Source organism: Lontra canadensis, unplaced genomic scaffold (assembly GCF_010015895.1).
Source record: "Lontra canadensis isolate GAN:19392208 unplaced genomic scaffold, GSC_riverotter_1.0 scaffold96, whole genome shotgun sequence".
NCBI classification, from domain to species: domain Eukaryota; kingdom Metazoa; phylum Chordata; class Mammalia; order Carnivora; family Mustelidae; genus Lontra; species Lontra canadensis.
Window position 1 is genome coordinate 3,975,163 of NW_022631090.1, and position 12,709 is coordinate 3,987,871.

Sequence of the window (12,709 nt, forward strand, 5' to 3'; positions counted from 1 at the left end):
GCTCAGGAAGTTAATTTAGTGGGTAGTGACCTGCATTGAAACCCCGAAAAGGAATGGCTGTGCCCCATCCAAAGGGAGCAGCTACTCCGGGTGGTTCAGCCCGCTGTGGTCCTGTGGGGATGAGGTCACCTCGTCAGAAAGACCTTCTCAGACCACCCTCTGTAAACTGTAGGCCTTGGGGATCTGCCTACCCCTACCACTTCAGAACCCCTCCCCCCATCTTTATGTTGCCCCATGGTGCTTATCACAACCTAACACACCATATTGTAAATAATAAACATAAAGAGAAAAATAACCCCATATCTCCAGATCTTTTTTTAAGAAAGAGTTGGAAATCAAATTTTATGTGAAGTTTTCCAAATTTGAAATGTGGCTAGATCTTCTGATTTTTCTGGAAAGCCTGGGATTCTAAACATTTATATAAAACCTTCGGTGTTATAAACGTCTTGGTCACGAGATCAAACAGGAAAAAAAAAAATCCAACGCTATTTAGGCCAAAGAGAATACGTCTGTGGCCCAGATTTGGTCTGCAGATCACCTGTTTGGGGCATCTGTCATAGATCTACAGACCGTTGGGCAATGTGAACTCTTGAAAATGGATGTTTTTCTATTGAGGAAGTGCAGCCTGGGGTCAAGTACTCGCCACAAGGTCACAGGCTAGCCTGTAGCAGAACTGGACCTTGAACTCCGGCTCTCTGGCCTCCCAGTGCTCTCTCAGAGCCACCAGGCGGCCTACGAGGCTCCTCTCTCTTCTGCTGTGGTAGAGCTCCTCTGCCCCACGCGGAAGCCAGCATTCAGTTCAGTCCCCGTGCCCTCCTCACAAAGAACCTAACAGAATCATCAGCACCCATCTGATAAGCCCCAGGCACTTCTCACCACAGAGTGTATGAATTTACCTGCCTTCCCCATCTCAACCGTGGATATTGCCTCTTGGTGTTCTTTATTGCTTTTGCTCCAGTGATAGAATCAAGACAAGGTCTTTATAGGAGTGTTATTAGCATTGCTCCCAGCTGGCAGATGCCCTCAGGTAGAGTGGATGTGGGCTGGTGCAAAGAATCTGGGGCTCAGAGTCCAGAGGGTGGGGCTCCACGGCCCTGAGACAACTTACTTAACCTTCCCAGCCCTCAATTTCCTTCACTGTAAAACAGAGAAATGCAATGTGCCTTTCTTACCTCCCAGAGCTGCTGTGAGGTAAAACTGAGATAATACATACAAGCACCCTTTGAAAAGAGAAGATTTGGGACTCCTCGGTGGCTCAGATGGTTAGGCATTTGCCTTTGGCTCGGGTCATAATCCCAGGGTTCTGGGATTGAGCCCTGCGTCGGGTTCCCTGCTTGTTGGGGAGTCTGCTTCTGGCCCCTCAGAGGCCTGTTCTGAGCCTGTGGATAGTGATATGTTTTATTTTTTTAATTTATTTTTAAGATTTTATTTATTTATTAGAGAGAGAGAGAGAACATGAGCAAGGGGGAGGGACAGAGGGAGAGGGAGAAGCAGACTCCCTGCTGAGCAGGGACACCCCCCACCCCCCACAAGTGGGGCTTGATCTCAGGACCCCGGGATCATGACCTGAGCTGAAGGCAGACACCTAACGACTGAGCCACCCAGGCACCCCAGGTTTGTGGTATGTTTTCATATGGTGAGTGCTAAAGATGTGTTAGCTGCAATTATCAGCGTCTGTTTCCATCTTACAGTGAAGTCAGGGTGCTCGGGAATCTGCCTGAGAGTAGTCACGTTACCTTTGGCAAGTCAGATCACATACTGTTTCTCAGTTTCCTGGTCTTCCATGAGGGATTAGTACTAGGGCTGCCTTGGGGATTAAATGAATGAGTGTAAGTCCAGCGCTTATCCCAATGCCTGGCACAGAGTAAGCCCATGTTGGATGTCAGCCACTCTAGCTCCTAAGGCTGTGTAATTGCCAATGTAGTATGGCCACAGACAGAAACTCCAGAAACATAAGATCATGAGGGCATCCCAAGTCTTACTGCTAAGATACCAGTCCTTGTTATTACTTTGAGATTCAGGTCTTAAATCAGTAACTTCTGTCAAAAAAACCAAGACTGAAGAAAATGGCGGGGATCTGGGAATGCAGCAATCATTGCATGAAAACTTCACTGAGTGTCTCTTCTGGGCTGGCCAGTGCTTCATGGGCAGGGTTTCAACCACACCAATGGGACAAGCAGGATCCCTGCATTTAAACAACATATTGGCCCATGGAAGGAGACAGAAGAGCAAAATAAAAGTATAAAATAGTATGTTGCATGGTGTAAAGTACTATGGGGAAAAACCCTTAAGATGGGGTGGTAAGGGGACGCCTAGGGGGCTCAGTTGTTAAGCATCTGCCTTTGGCTTGGGTCATGGTCCCAGGGTCCTGGGATTGAGCCCCACATCGGGCTTCCTGCTCAGCAAGGAGTCGGCTTCTCCCTCTCCCTCTGCCTCTCCCCACTGCTTGTGCTTGCTCTTTCTCTTTCAAATAAAAAATCTTCAGGAAAAAAAAAAGCTGGGGTAATAAAGAGTTCTGATATGGGGAGGGGTAGTGAGGGAGGGAAGCATGCAAGGCCTATAGGTGATCTTTGAGTCCACCCCCAAAGGAAGTGAGGGAGCGGGCCATGCATGTCTGTCAGGGAAGAGTTGCCCGGGGAGACAAAACAGCAAGAGCCAAGTCCCTGAGTTAGGATCATGCTTGGCATTTAAGAAACAACCGGGAAGCCCTGTGACAAGAGTGGAGTGAACAAGGGGAAGGGTAATAGGATAGGAGGTCAGAGAGCTCGCAGCTGTGGCTGGGTAGGGCTTTGTAGGCCTTCACGATGACTGCCATTTGCAGGGAGAGAGATGGAAAGGCATTAGAGGATCGTGTCCAGGGAGAGGCGTTTCTTAACCTGACTTCAGGCAGCCATTTGTCCCTCCCCTAAGCAGCAGGTTTTGCCTCCACAGGCCTTGGAGGATACTAAACAAGAGGTGGCAGTCCCAGCTGTCCCTGCAGAGTTGTCTTTACCACTCTATAGACTGCAGAGAGAAGGCTCTTTGGTCTGGAGGGGAACATGGGGTGGAGGTGATGGCACAGAGAGTAGGATAAAGCAGTAGGATCTCTTAGCGCGCAAAGGGACCCAGTTCCTGTGATTCTGCCCTTGGGCATCTGTTCACCCAGTCTTGATTTCCCTACACCGCCCCCACCAGCCTGCTCCGCCTCCTGCAGGACCCTGTCAAGGTCAGAAAGCCTCCTGATGCATTTATGGAAAGTCAGCCTTCTCACCACCACTAGGTGGCAGTAGTCTGAGTTCTGTCACCTGAGTGTTCCAGAATCCTTGCATACTTCCATAGAAAAACACTTTGGAGATGCGAAGGCAGTCCGGGAATCCTATATATTCCCTGACATTTCTCCTTTTTGGGCCCCGTATGTCTGGTCCTTTCAAGAGCCACTCCTGTTCTGGGATGGTTTTCAATCCCTTCGTCACTCTTGTGACCCTCCTCTGGAGGTGGTCCGCTCTCTCAGAGACCCTCTTGAAATGTAGTGTCGGGAACTGAAAAGGAGGCTTCGGGAGGGAACAGAGATCACAGGGCAACATTAATATTCAAGAATCTAGAAACTCAGATGAATACGACCTAATAAACTTGAGCTCTGTTTTTAACTGCTAAATAATTAAGCTACCGTAAACTAACTGTTGGCTTGAATTATGCTGTGGGTCAACTCAAACCCCTCGATCTTTTTGGAATTGCTTGTTTTTATGTGAGCTGCTGCCAAGCCATGCTTCCTTTACTCTGGCTTCGCAGGAAAGACTTTCAGAATTTTAATTGAGGAGTTTTGCTTTACCTTACATGTTTTACTTTTTTTTTTTTTTTCATTTTAGCTTGGCATTCCAGCCCATCTGAACTCGTTTTGAATCCCAACTTTGTTCTTCAACGTATTTGATATCCCTGCCAGTTTTGGGTCGTCTTCCCACTTGGTAAGTGTATTTTCTGTGTCATCAAAGTTATTAACAAATGTGGAAAAGCCCCATGGCCTTTTGAAACTTTTCTGTTTGTTGTCACCTATGCTTTGGGTAAAATTCTTTCAATTTTCCCATCCATTTGACTTGTGTTATAATCTGGTTAATATGGTCCTGTCTTGTCTCAGTCCATTCATGAGAAAGTTCTGAGAAATGATTTCAGATGCACTGCTGAATCCAAGATACGTTGTGGTTACAAAAGGCAAGGTGGATAAGGGATGATCTAAGACAGCACACTTTGGTTTATAAAATGGAAACTGTTATTTTTTTTTCACAAATATGAAAGTAGTATTGGCTTGTTGTACAGGTCAATGGCACACCAAGGTGTACGAATTAGACAGTGTGAGTCCCTCTGTAATTCTTTGTGCCAACACCCTACCGGATAACCGTGGTTAACTATTTTGTGCAAACAGAAACAGAGATCTGTGATTTAAATGAGATCATACTATAGAGAATGTTGCATTACCTGCTTTTTTCACTTAAAATCTTTTGGAAACATCTTCCCTGTCAGAACATATAGTTTGACTTCATCCTTTTTAATGACAACCTAGTGTTTTTTTCTGGAGATGTTTCCTAATTTACCTCATCAATCCTGTATTGATGGACATTTACATTGTTGGCAGATTTTTGCTGTTATAAGCTGTGTTGCCCGTTATAAGCCTGTTAAAAGGACTGAGACACCCCAAGATCAGCTTTCTTTGCTGGCTTGAGATGTTGCATTGGGTGCTGTTTTTCTGGGTCCTCAGGATTCCCCATCCTTTTCAGATCTTGTGAATGTTCTAAATTCCATGGGATACTTTCTACTAAAGAGAGAAGAACTAGAGAGTGGGTTTCCAACTCCCTACTCATCCTGGTTTGTGTTTGAAAATCTATACCTTGTCCTCCCTTGGAGTGGAGTTAAACCTGTTGGGGCTCTTGGGGGCCTCGAGAGGACCAAGACACCTCAAGATCAAACCCTGAGTGACAGGCTTGATAGGAGGCTCCTCCCCTGACTGGCACAGGTGAGGTAGCTAAGAGCCAAAAAGGGAAGAACTGCCTTGTCATTGAGCCATTATTCCCCATCACACATAAGCTCTGGCCAGTAGGGCCGTTTACTGAGCCTCAGTAGGGCCCTCCTTTCTTATCTTCACACCTGTCCTCCTCCATGGCGGGGGGTCTCCTTCCCTGCACATGTGCACATCTTAGAACAAGATAGGACCAGCCTCTTCTGAACTACTAGAACACTTTCTGAGCTTGGGCTAGACAGCAAAGATGTGTTTCAATATCAAAGCTGTACCTGCCCAGCTCTGTGATCATGGATATGTCACTTACCCTTGCTGGGCCTAGTTCTCCTCACCTAGAGAATGAAGATATTCCTGTGGAAGAGATTTCGGAGAACCAAACCCAATGCCTGGCCAATAGGAAGCACTTCCTGTTACCTGCTGTCATCTGTCATCATCATCATCACCATTATGGGTGACCATATGGCTTACTCTGCATGGTCATGGAGATGAAGTGAGAATATTTGTAAACCACCCAAAGCGATGTTCAGCATTAATTGAGGACTAAATAACTGAGGGCACTTATCAAATATATTTATATCAAGTACCCCTTAGATACTTAGCTCATTATGCCTTATGTTATTTCTATCCCTTCCTCTAATTTCTAAGTTTCCTCAAGAGGAGAGTTCTTTCTCTCTCTTTTTCTCTGTCTTCCTGTCTCTCTTCCCCTCTGCCTAGGAAACAAAAAAGACTCAGTGCTGGGGACTAGGGGGGCTCTTGAACATTTAGAGGAGTCAATGTTGCCCTCACTTTTTCTAAGCCCCTTGATCATGGTATTGTTTTCTAGTTTGAAAACATTTTTCCCATTAACTGATCAATGGGACCTTTTCCATAGGGCACACCACAGCATACATGTTCCAACTACTGAGCCACTGATCACAGTATCTTAGCTTTGGAAAGTTTTCCAGAAAACAGTGGCCTGGGGTGTGCATTCATTTGAGCAAACTGGGTTTGTGTACCACTCCCAGGCTTCTGCTGTCTGCACAGAAAAGGATATTGGACGTGAGCTTAGTTCAGGCCGCCACCAAGTCCCCCTTAGACTACCACAATGCAGTCTTCTAGTCGTTTTCTTACTTTCACCCATGCTGTCCACGTAGCAGCAAGAGTGGTCTCTAGAAAGTAATGAAGTGAGATTACATAATTCCCCTCCTCAAGACCCTTCAGTGGCTCCCGTTTCATGTAGCATCAAGTCCAGCCTTCTTCCTGTGGTCTGCAAAGCCCTGTATAATCTGGCCCCCTGCATATCTCCGAACTCATCTTGTTGCACTCTTCCCCTTGCCCACTCTGCACCACCCACATTGGTCTTCTGGTGTGAGAACATGCCAAGCTCATTCCTGCTTTGGTGCCTTTGTTCTCATTCTGTCTACCCCCAGGAATTGGATCCCATCCATGCCCCAGCTTCCCTGGGCTTCGTCTTGCCTTTCAGGTTTCCACTTAGATGATACCATCTCAGAATGGGATCATTCACCTAGGCCTTCCCCGCACACCCTATCTCAAGTAGCTTCCCATTGGTTCATGTGCCGTGCCCCTTGTTAATCTCAAACTCTTTGGTTCTCAGCCCTCACTTCACCTTAAGAATCACCCAGAGAATGTTAAAAAAAAATAGCCAGGCTCCTTCTAGACCAAGGAAATCAGAATCTCTGGGGACAAGGCTCAGGTCATCTGTATTTTTAAATGTTCCCCTGGTAATTGTAATGTGTGGGTAAGGTTGGCAGGCTCTGTTCTAATCTATGGGCTTGTTGATTTTCTTCCTGGTACTTATCACCAGATGTAATTCTTTTCACTCATTCATTTAATAAGTATTTATTGAGCTCCTACCATGTGCTTGGCTCTACTTGAAACACAGGGATTAAAATTGTGAACACAAAAAAACACAAATTCTAACCTTTTATGAAACTTTCATTCTAGTGGGGAAGGCAAACAATAAATAAGATCAGCAACTATACATATTTATACAGCTTGATATATATATGTAGGAAACTCTGTGTGTGTGTATGTGTGTGTATAGTATTATGGATTGAATGTGTCTCCCCCTCATGCCAAATTCATATTTTTCAACCCTACCCTCCAATGTGATGATATTTGAAGATGGGCCTTTGAGTGGTGGCTAGGGTTAGATGAGCTCATGAGGATAGGACCCTGGTCTGATGAGATTAGTGCCCATATAGGAAGAGAGACCACAGAGCTTACTCTCACCCCCATTCCACCTCCCTGCCACACACACACATACACACACACACACACACACACACACACACACAGTTCCTGTGAGCACACAGCAAGATGGCAATTACCTACAAGACAAGACAGGAGACCTTAGAATGAAATCTACCTTGCCAGAACCTTGAACTTGGACTTCTTGACCTCCAGAACTGTGAGAAATACATTTCTGCCTCCCAGTCTATGGTATTTTGTTATGGCAGCCTGAGAAGACTAAGATGTATGTTATGTTAGATTATGATAAGTGCTAAGGAGAAAAAAATAAAACATAAAATGGAGATACAATTTTTGGGGGGCAGGAGAGAGAGAAAAGGTTTTGATAGAGTGGACTGGAATGGTGAATCTGGAGTAAAGATTTGAAAGAAGTGAGAGATCCAGATTTGCAGGTATCTGAGTATAGAGTATTCAAGGCACAGAAGAGGAAGTACGGGGGCACCTGGGTGGCTCAGTGGGTTAAAGCCTCTGCCTTCGGCTCAGGTCATGGTCTCAGGGCCCTGGGATCGAGCCCCACATTGGGCTCTCTGTTCAGCAGGGAGCCTGCTTCCCCATCTCCCTCTGCCTGCCTCTCTGTCTACTTGTGATCTCTCTCTGTCAAATAAATAAATAAAATCTTAAAAAAAAAGAAGAAGAGGAAGTGCGAAGGCCCTGGGGCTGGATTATACCTGGTGTGTTTGAGGAACAGTGACGGGGGCAGCTTGGCTGGAGTGTTGCGAACAAGGGGCACAGAGTGGTAGCAGTTACATTCAGAGAAGTAACTCTATTACTCTATTACTACTCTCTCTAGGGAGCAGATAATGTGGAACCTTAAAAGTTATTGTAAGCGCTTTGCCTTTTACTCTGAGTAAGAATGGTTATCACTGAGGATTTTCTAGCAGAGAGTAGAATAATCTGACTGAGATTTTAAGAGGTTCACTCTACCTGCCATAGAGAACTCAAGGGGGGAAATGGTGGCAGGAACAAAACCAGCTAGGAGGTTCACCACAGTGATCTACGTGAGAGGCAATGGTGGCTTGGAGAAGGATGATAGAAACAGCAGAACACAAGAGAAATGGTCCAAATCTGGATGTACTTTGTGGGTTAGGATATACAGAATTTGCTGACAGAGTGTGTTTTGGGCATAAGACACAGCACACAGTCAAAGGAGGACTGAGCATCCAGAAGAATGGAGTGCCATTACACTGAGATGGGTAGGACAGTGGGAAGAATCGGTTTCAGGAGATGTTAAGGGCTTAGTTTTGAAATTGGTAAGTGTAAAGTGCCCATTAGCCCTTCTTCAGCTGGAGATGTCAAGTAGAGAGGTAGATGTACAATCCTGGAGTATATAGGAGAGGTCTGGCCTGGAGATAGAACTTTGGAAGCCATGAGATTGGATGAAATCTCCTAGATGGTAAGCTCAGGTAGAAAAGAGCAGAAGCCTGGGGACTGAGACCTAAAGCACTCCAGAGATTAGAGGTTGAGTTACAGAGCAATAAGCAAAGGGGACTGAGCAGAAATAGCCAAAGCAGAAGGAAGAAAACCAATAGAAAATGGTTTCCTTGGACCCAAGAGAAGAAACAGATTTAAGGAAGAGAGAGTGGTCACCTCATGTCAGGCATAGCCAAGAAGCTCGAGTAAGACGAGGATGGAGAGCTAACCACTGGATTTTGGAATATGTATGTCACTGGGTGATCTTGGTCAGAATAGTGATGAAAGTGAGTTCAAGAGGGAAAAGAAGGAGAGAATTGGGAGACAATGGGTATAAACAATTGCCCCGACATTTTAGTACTAAAAGGAGGACAGAGATGAGGCAGAAACAGTATCTGAGGGGAGATTCACCTTGAGAGAAGGTTTTATTAATTTGGAGGATGGGAGAAATCATATTCTAATAAGAATGACCCATGTTCTCGAATTAGGAGGTGAGCGGTTGAGGGCAGGGACTTGGTGTGGGGCATCCCCCTCACCTCCCACAGTGCCCAGCACAGAGTAGGCATTTGCCAAGTATTGTTGAGTCAGCGCCTGATCAAATGATTGCAGACGGCTGTGGGAGTAAATAAATATCAGAGTTGAGTGGCAGGGTGGAGTGGCAGGTGAATGGAGGAGCACCCTGCCTTCAGCTCCCCTCATTCCCGCCCCACTCCTGGTGCACCAAGCTCACCACAGGGCCAGACTCCCTCTGCCAAGAGGGCATGCAATGTCTCTATAGTCATCTGTTCTGGGGAGAGGACAGGCTTTGGAGCTGTGAGAACGATGTGTGGCCAGACAAGACCACAGAGCTCAGGAGGGTTAGGGCACATTGTGTCTTGGCTGTTCCCTGGGCGTGGTCTGTCAGGAGCATTCATAGCCTCTTGGAGCTCAGCTCAAGGAGCAGCAAAGGCAGAGTCTGGGCAGGAGAAGCCCCTGCATGTGCAGTGCCCAGTGGCCTTGGCACCTTGCTCATCCCAGTCCCTGTGTGGTGCCATCCACATAGTGTCAGGTGACATCTCAGCCCAGTGGGGCTTCCCCCTGGGGCCAGCGACTCTGCTGTTGTCAGGAAGAGATGGCATGGCCCAGCCCTGCGTGAACACACAGAAGGCACTTGGCAGTTTTTGGATGAAGGAACCCCTGGGGACTCTGGGAATTGACACAAAGAGTGAGGAGAGAATGCTTCCTTTTCCATGCCTCCCTTGCCACCATGCTTTATGCCCAGACACAGCTCAGCGAGGGTGGCCGGTGGCAGGTGCATGTCCTGGACTTGAAGGAAGACACGGGGAAACCCCTGCAGTGAATTGGCAGCAACCCCAAGCAGACCTTTTCCATCTCCTCACCTGGCACTCAGAGATGACACCATTGAGTTCAGTCTTATGAGTCCAAAAAGTTGACGTCAAACAGCATTGACATCATACCTGATCTGGGCCACATCCTGTGTGTTTTCTCAAAGTTGCAACTACACTAAATATTACAATTCCTCCTCCTCCTCCTGATTGCAGCTAACACAGACCAAGCACCAACTCTGGGCCAGGTACTGAGCTAAGCACTTTGTATACCATGTCAGTCATAGTTCTCACCGCAGCCGGGTGAGGTGAATACTACTCCCGTCGCCAGTGAATAGGAGAGATTCAAGCCACACAGGGGAAGAGTTGAGACTCAAGTCCGATTCTGTGTGACTGCAGAATCACATTCTTCATCGGTCTCTATGACAGCACCTCTCTGAGAAACACAGACAGATAATCTCACGCTGTGGCTTCAAAGCCTCCAGAGGCTTCCCATCACGTGGAGAATTTAATCCAGCTTTCTTCCTAGGCCACCAGGGCCTGGCAGTATCCAGCCTTTGCCTGCCTCTTTGGCCATGTTTCATTCTCTTCTTCCCTTGCCCCTGTGAGACCTCTGGAGAAGCCTCGTGATCTGTAGCAGTGCTCTATTCTCAGTACATCTGGTAGGCTGACTTGGGTGTTTACTCCTGCTTCCAGGGGTATTTCCCTTGGAAAACACCCCCCACTGTCCAAACAACCATCCCAGAAGCCCTGTATCAAAAGGTGGGAGCTGCCTCATGATTGTCAGCGCTCCTGTTGTTCAAGGGGAATTGTTGGGTTAGCTTAGGGCTGCCTGTCTCATTTGTACTGTAAGATCGTAGAAGCTTGACTGCGCCCCAGACCCTGTCTGGTATCAAGAAGCATGTGATGCTCAGAGGTGAGCTAAAGCCCAAATTCTCGTTCTGTGACTGCTGGTATTTGAGGAGACAGTGCCGTATGGCTCGGGGAGGACGGGAGCAGCGCTGGACCAGGACACATATGAATCACTTCTCTGTTGAGCTCTCTCACTCGCTAGCTGGGAGACCTTAGATAAATTTTTCTAATTTTCTATGCCTTGATTTCCTTATCAGTCAGTGAAAGTAATAGTCTCTGCCCCTAAGGGATTGCTTTGAGTATCTTGAGATGATTTATTGGATAGTGTTCTGGAAGGTACAGAAATTTGCATAATGCCTAGTAAGTGCTTAATATATTCCGGATACTGCTCCAAGCTCCTCACGTGTATTCTCTCTGCATCAATCCTCAGACAAGACCCAAGCATGTTACTGTTAATAGTATCTCCACTTTACAGATGAGAAAATTGAGGCCCAGAGAGGTTAAGGGATTTGTTCATTGTTGACTGGCGGCAAAGTGGCAGAGCCAGATTGTGAATGCGAGCAGTCTGGCTTCAGAGCCCGTGGCCTGAGCCCCTGACTTAATGGGTAATGGATTTTACTGGGGCTGTGTCCTAGTCTGTTCCCGCTCCTATAACAGAACGTCAGAGACTGGGAGTGCTTAGAAACAACAGAAATGTATGTTTTGCCACTGTGGAGGCTGAGAAGGTCCAAGACCAAGGTGCTGATAGACTCAGTGTCAGATTAGAACTTCTCCTTGGTTTGTAGATGGTCATCTTCTCACTATAGCATCACATGGCAAGAGGGGGCAAAGAAATTCTGTGGAGTCTCTCCTCTAAGCGCATTCGTCAGGGCTCCAGTCTCATGAGCTGATCACCTCCCAAAAGTGTCACATCTAAATGCCATCACACTGGGGAATAGTTTTCGAAATAGGAATTTGGTGTAGATACAAATGTCCCGTCTCTAGCAGGAAGGGAGGGTAGTATTTTTTTCAAGTAAAAAAATATTGCTACTGTTTTGTGCAAGTCTTACACCATTTTGCCTCCACTGGGCTATAAGCTACTTGGGTTCCTTTGCATGTTACTGTTTAGTTTTGGGGTAGCAGACCCTCACCTACCTCAATTGTGATACCTTCCCCCTCCTTGAAGCCACCAGAGGTTCCCACATAGGTAATATTCCACAAAACATAATCTTCCCATTTCCAGAAGAGAGTGTGAATGCCTGGTGGTCTGGTCCCTTTGTGTCTTCACAAATACTGAACACCTCCAATGTGTTCGGCCCTGTTCTAGTCAACTGGTGATCCCACAGTGCATGTCCGTGCGCGCGCGCGCGCGCACACACACACACACACACACACAACCCCCAGCCTCCACAACATTGCTTCTGCTGTATTTTTGCCCTAACACACAGTCTTAATCTCACCATGGGATAATAGCAGACAAACTTCGGTTAAAGGAAATGATCACATAATTGGCCTGGAGTTGTCAAATTGTCAAGGTTATGGAAGACAAAGCCCAAGGAACAGTTGTAGATTAGAGGAAGCTAAGGAGACATGGAAACAAATATAGTCTGTGCTCCTGAATTGGATCGTGGCATAGCAGAAGGACACTAGTGAGGAAATGGGGGACATTTGAAAAAGCTTTGTGCATTATTTAATAATGTTATATCACTATTAATTTCCTGGCTTTGATACATTTACCATTATTTTTTTGAAAGATTTTATTTATTTATTTTGAGAGAGAGAAGAGAGAGAGAAGGAGAGAGATCAAGCACAGGAGGGGCAGAGGGAGAGAATCCCCAAGCAGACTCTGTGCTGAGCATGGAGTCTGACATGGAGCTCGATCTCACAACCCTGAGATCATGGTCTG

General features: G+C 46.5%; 1 protein-coding gene across 1 annotated transcript in view; it reads left to right on the forward strand.

Moving 5' to 3' along the window:
* PAK3 (p21 (RAC1) activated kinase 3) overlaps positions 1-12,709 on the forward strand; it is a 240,398-nt gene that overhangs the window by 39,932 nt on the left and 187,757 nt on the right. The window contains exon 2 of the mRNA XM_032837026.1: positions 3,846-3,941. The gene's annotated coding sequence lies outside the window, so the exon portion shown is untranslated. The remainder of the gene's footprint in view (positions 1-3,845; positions 3,942-12,709) is intronic.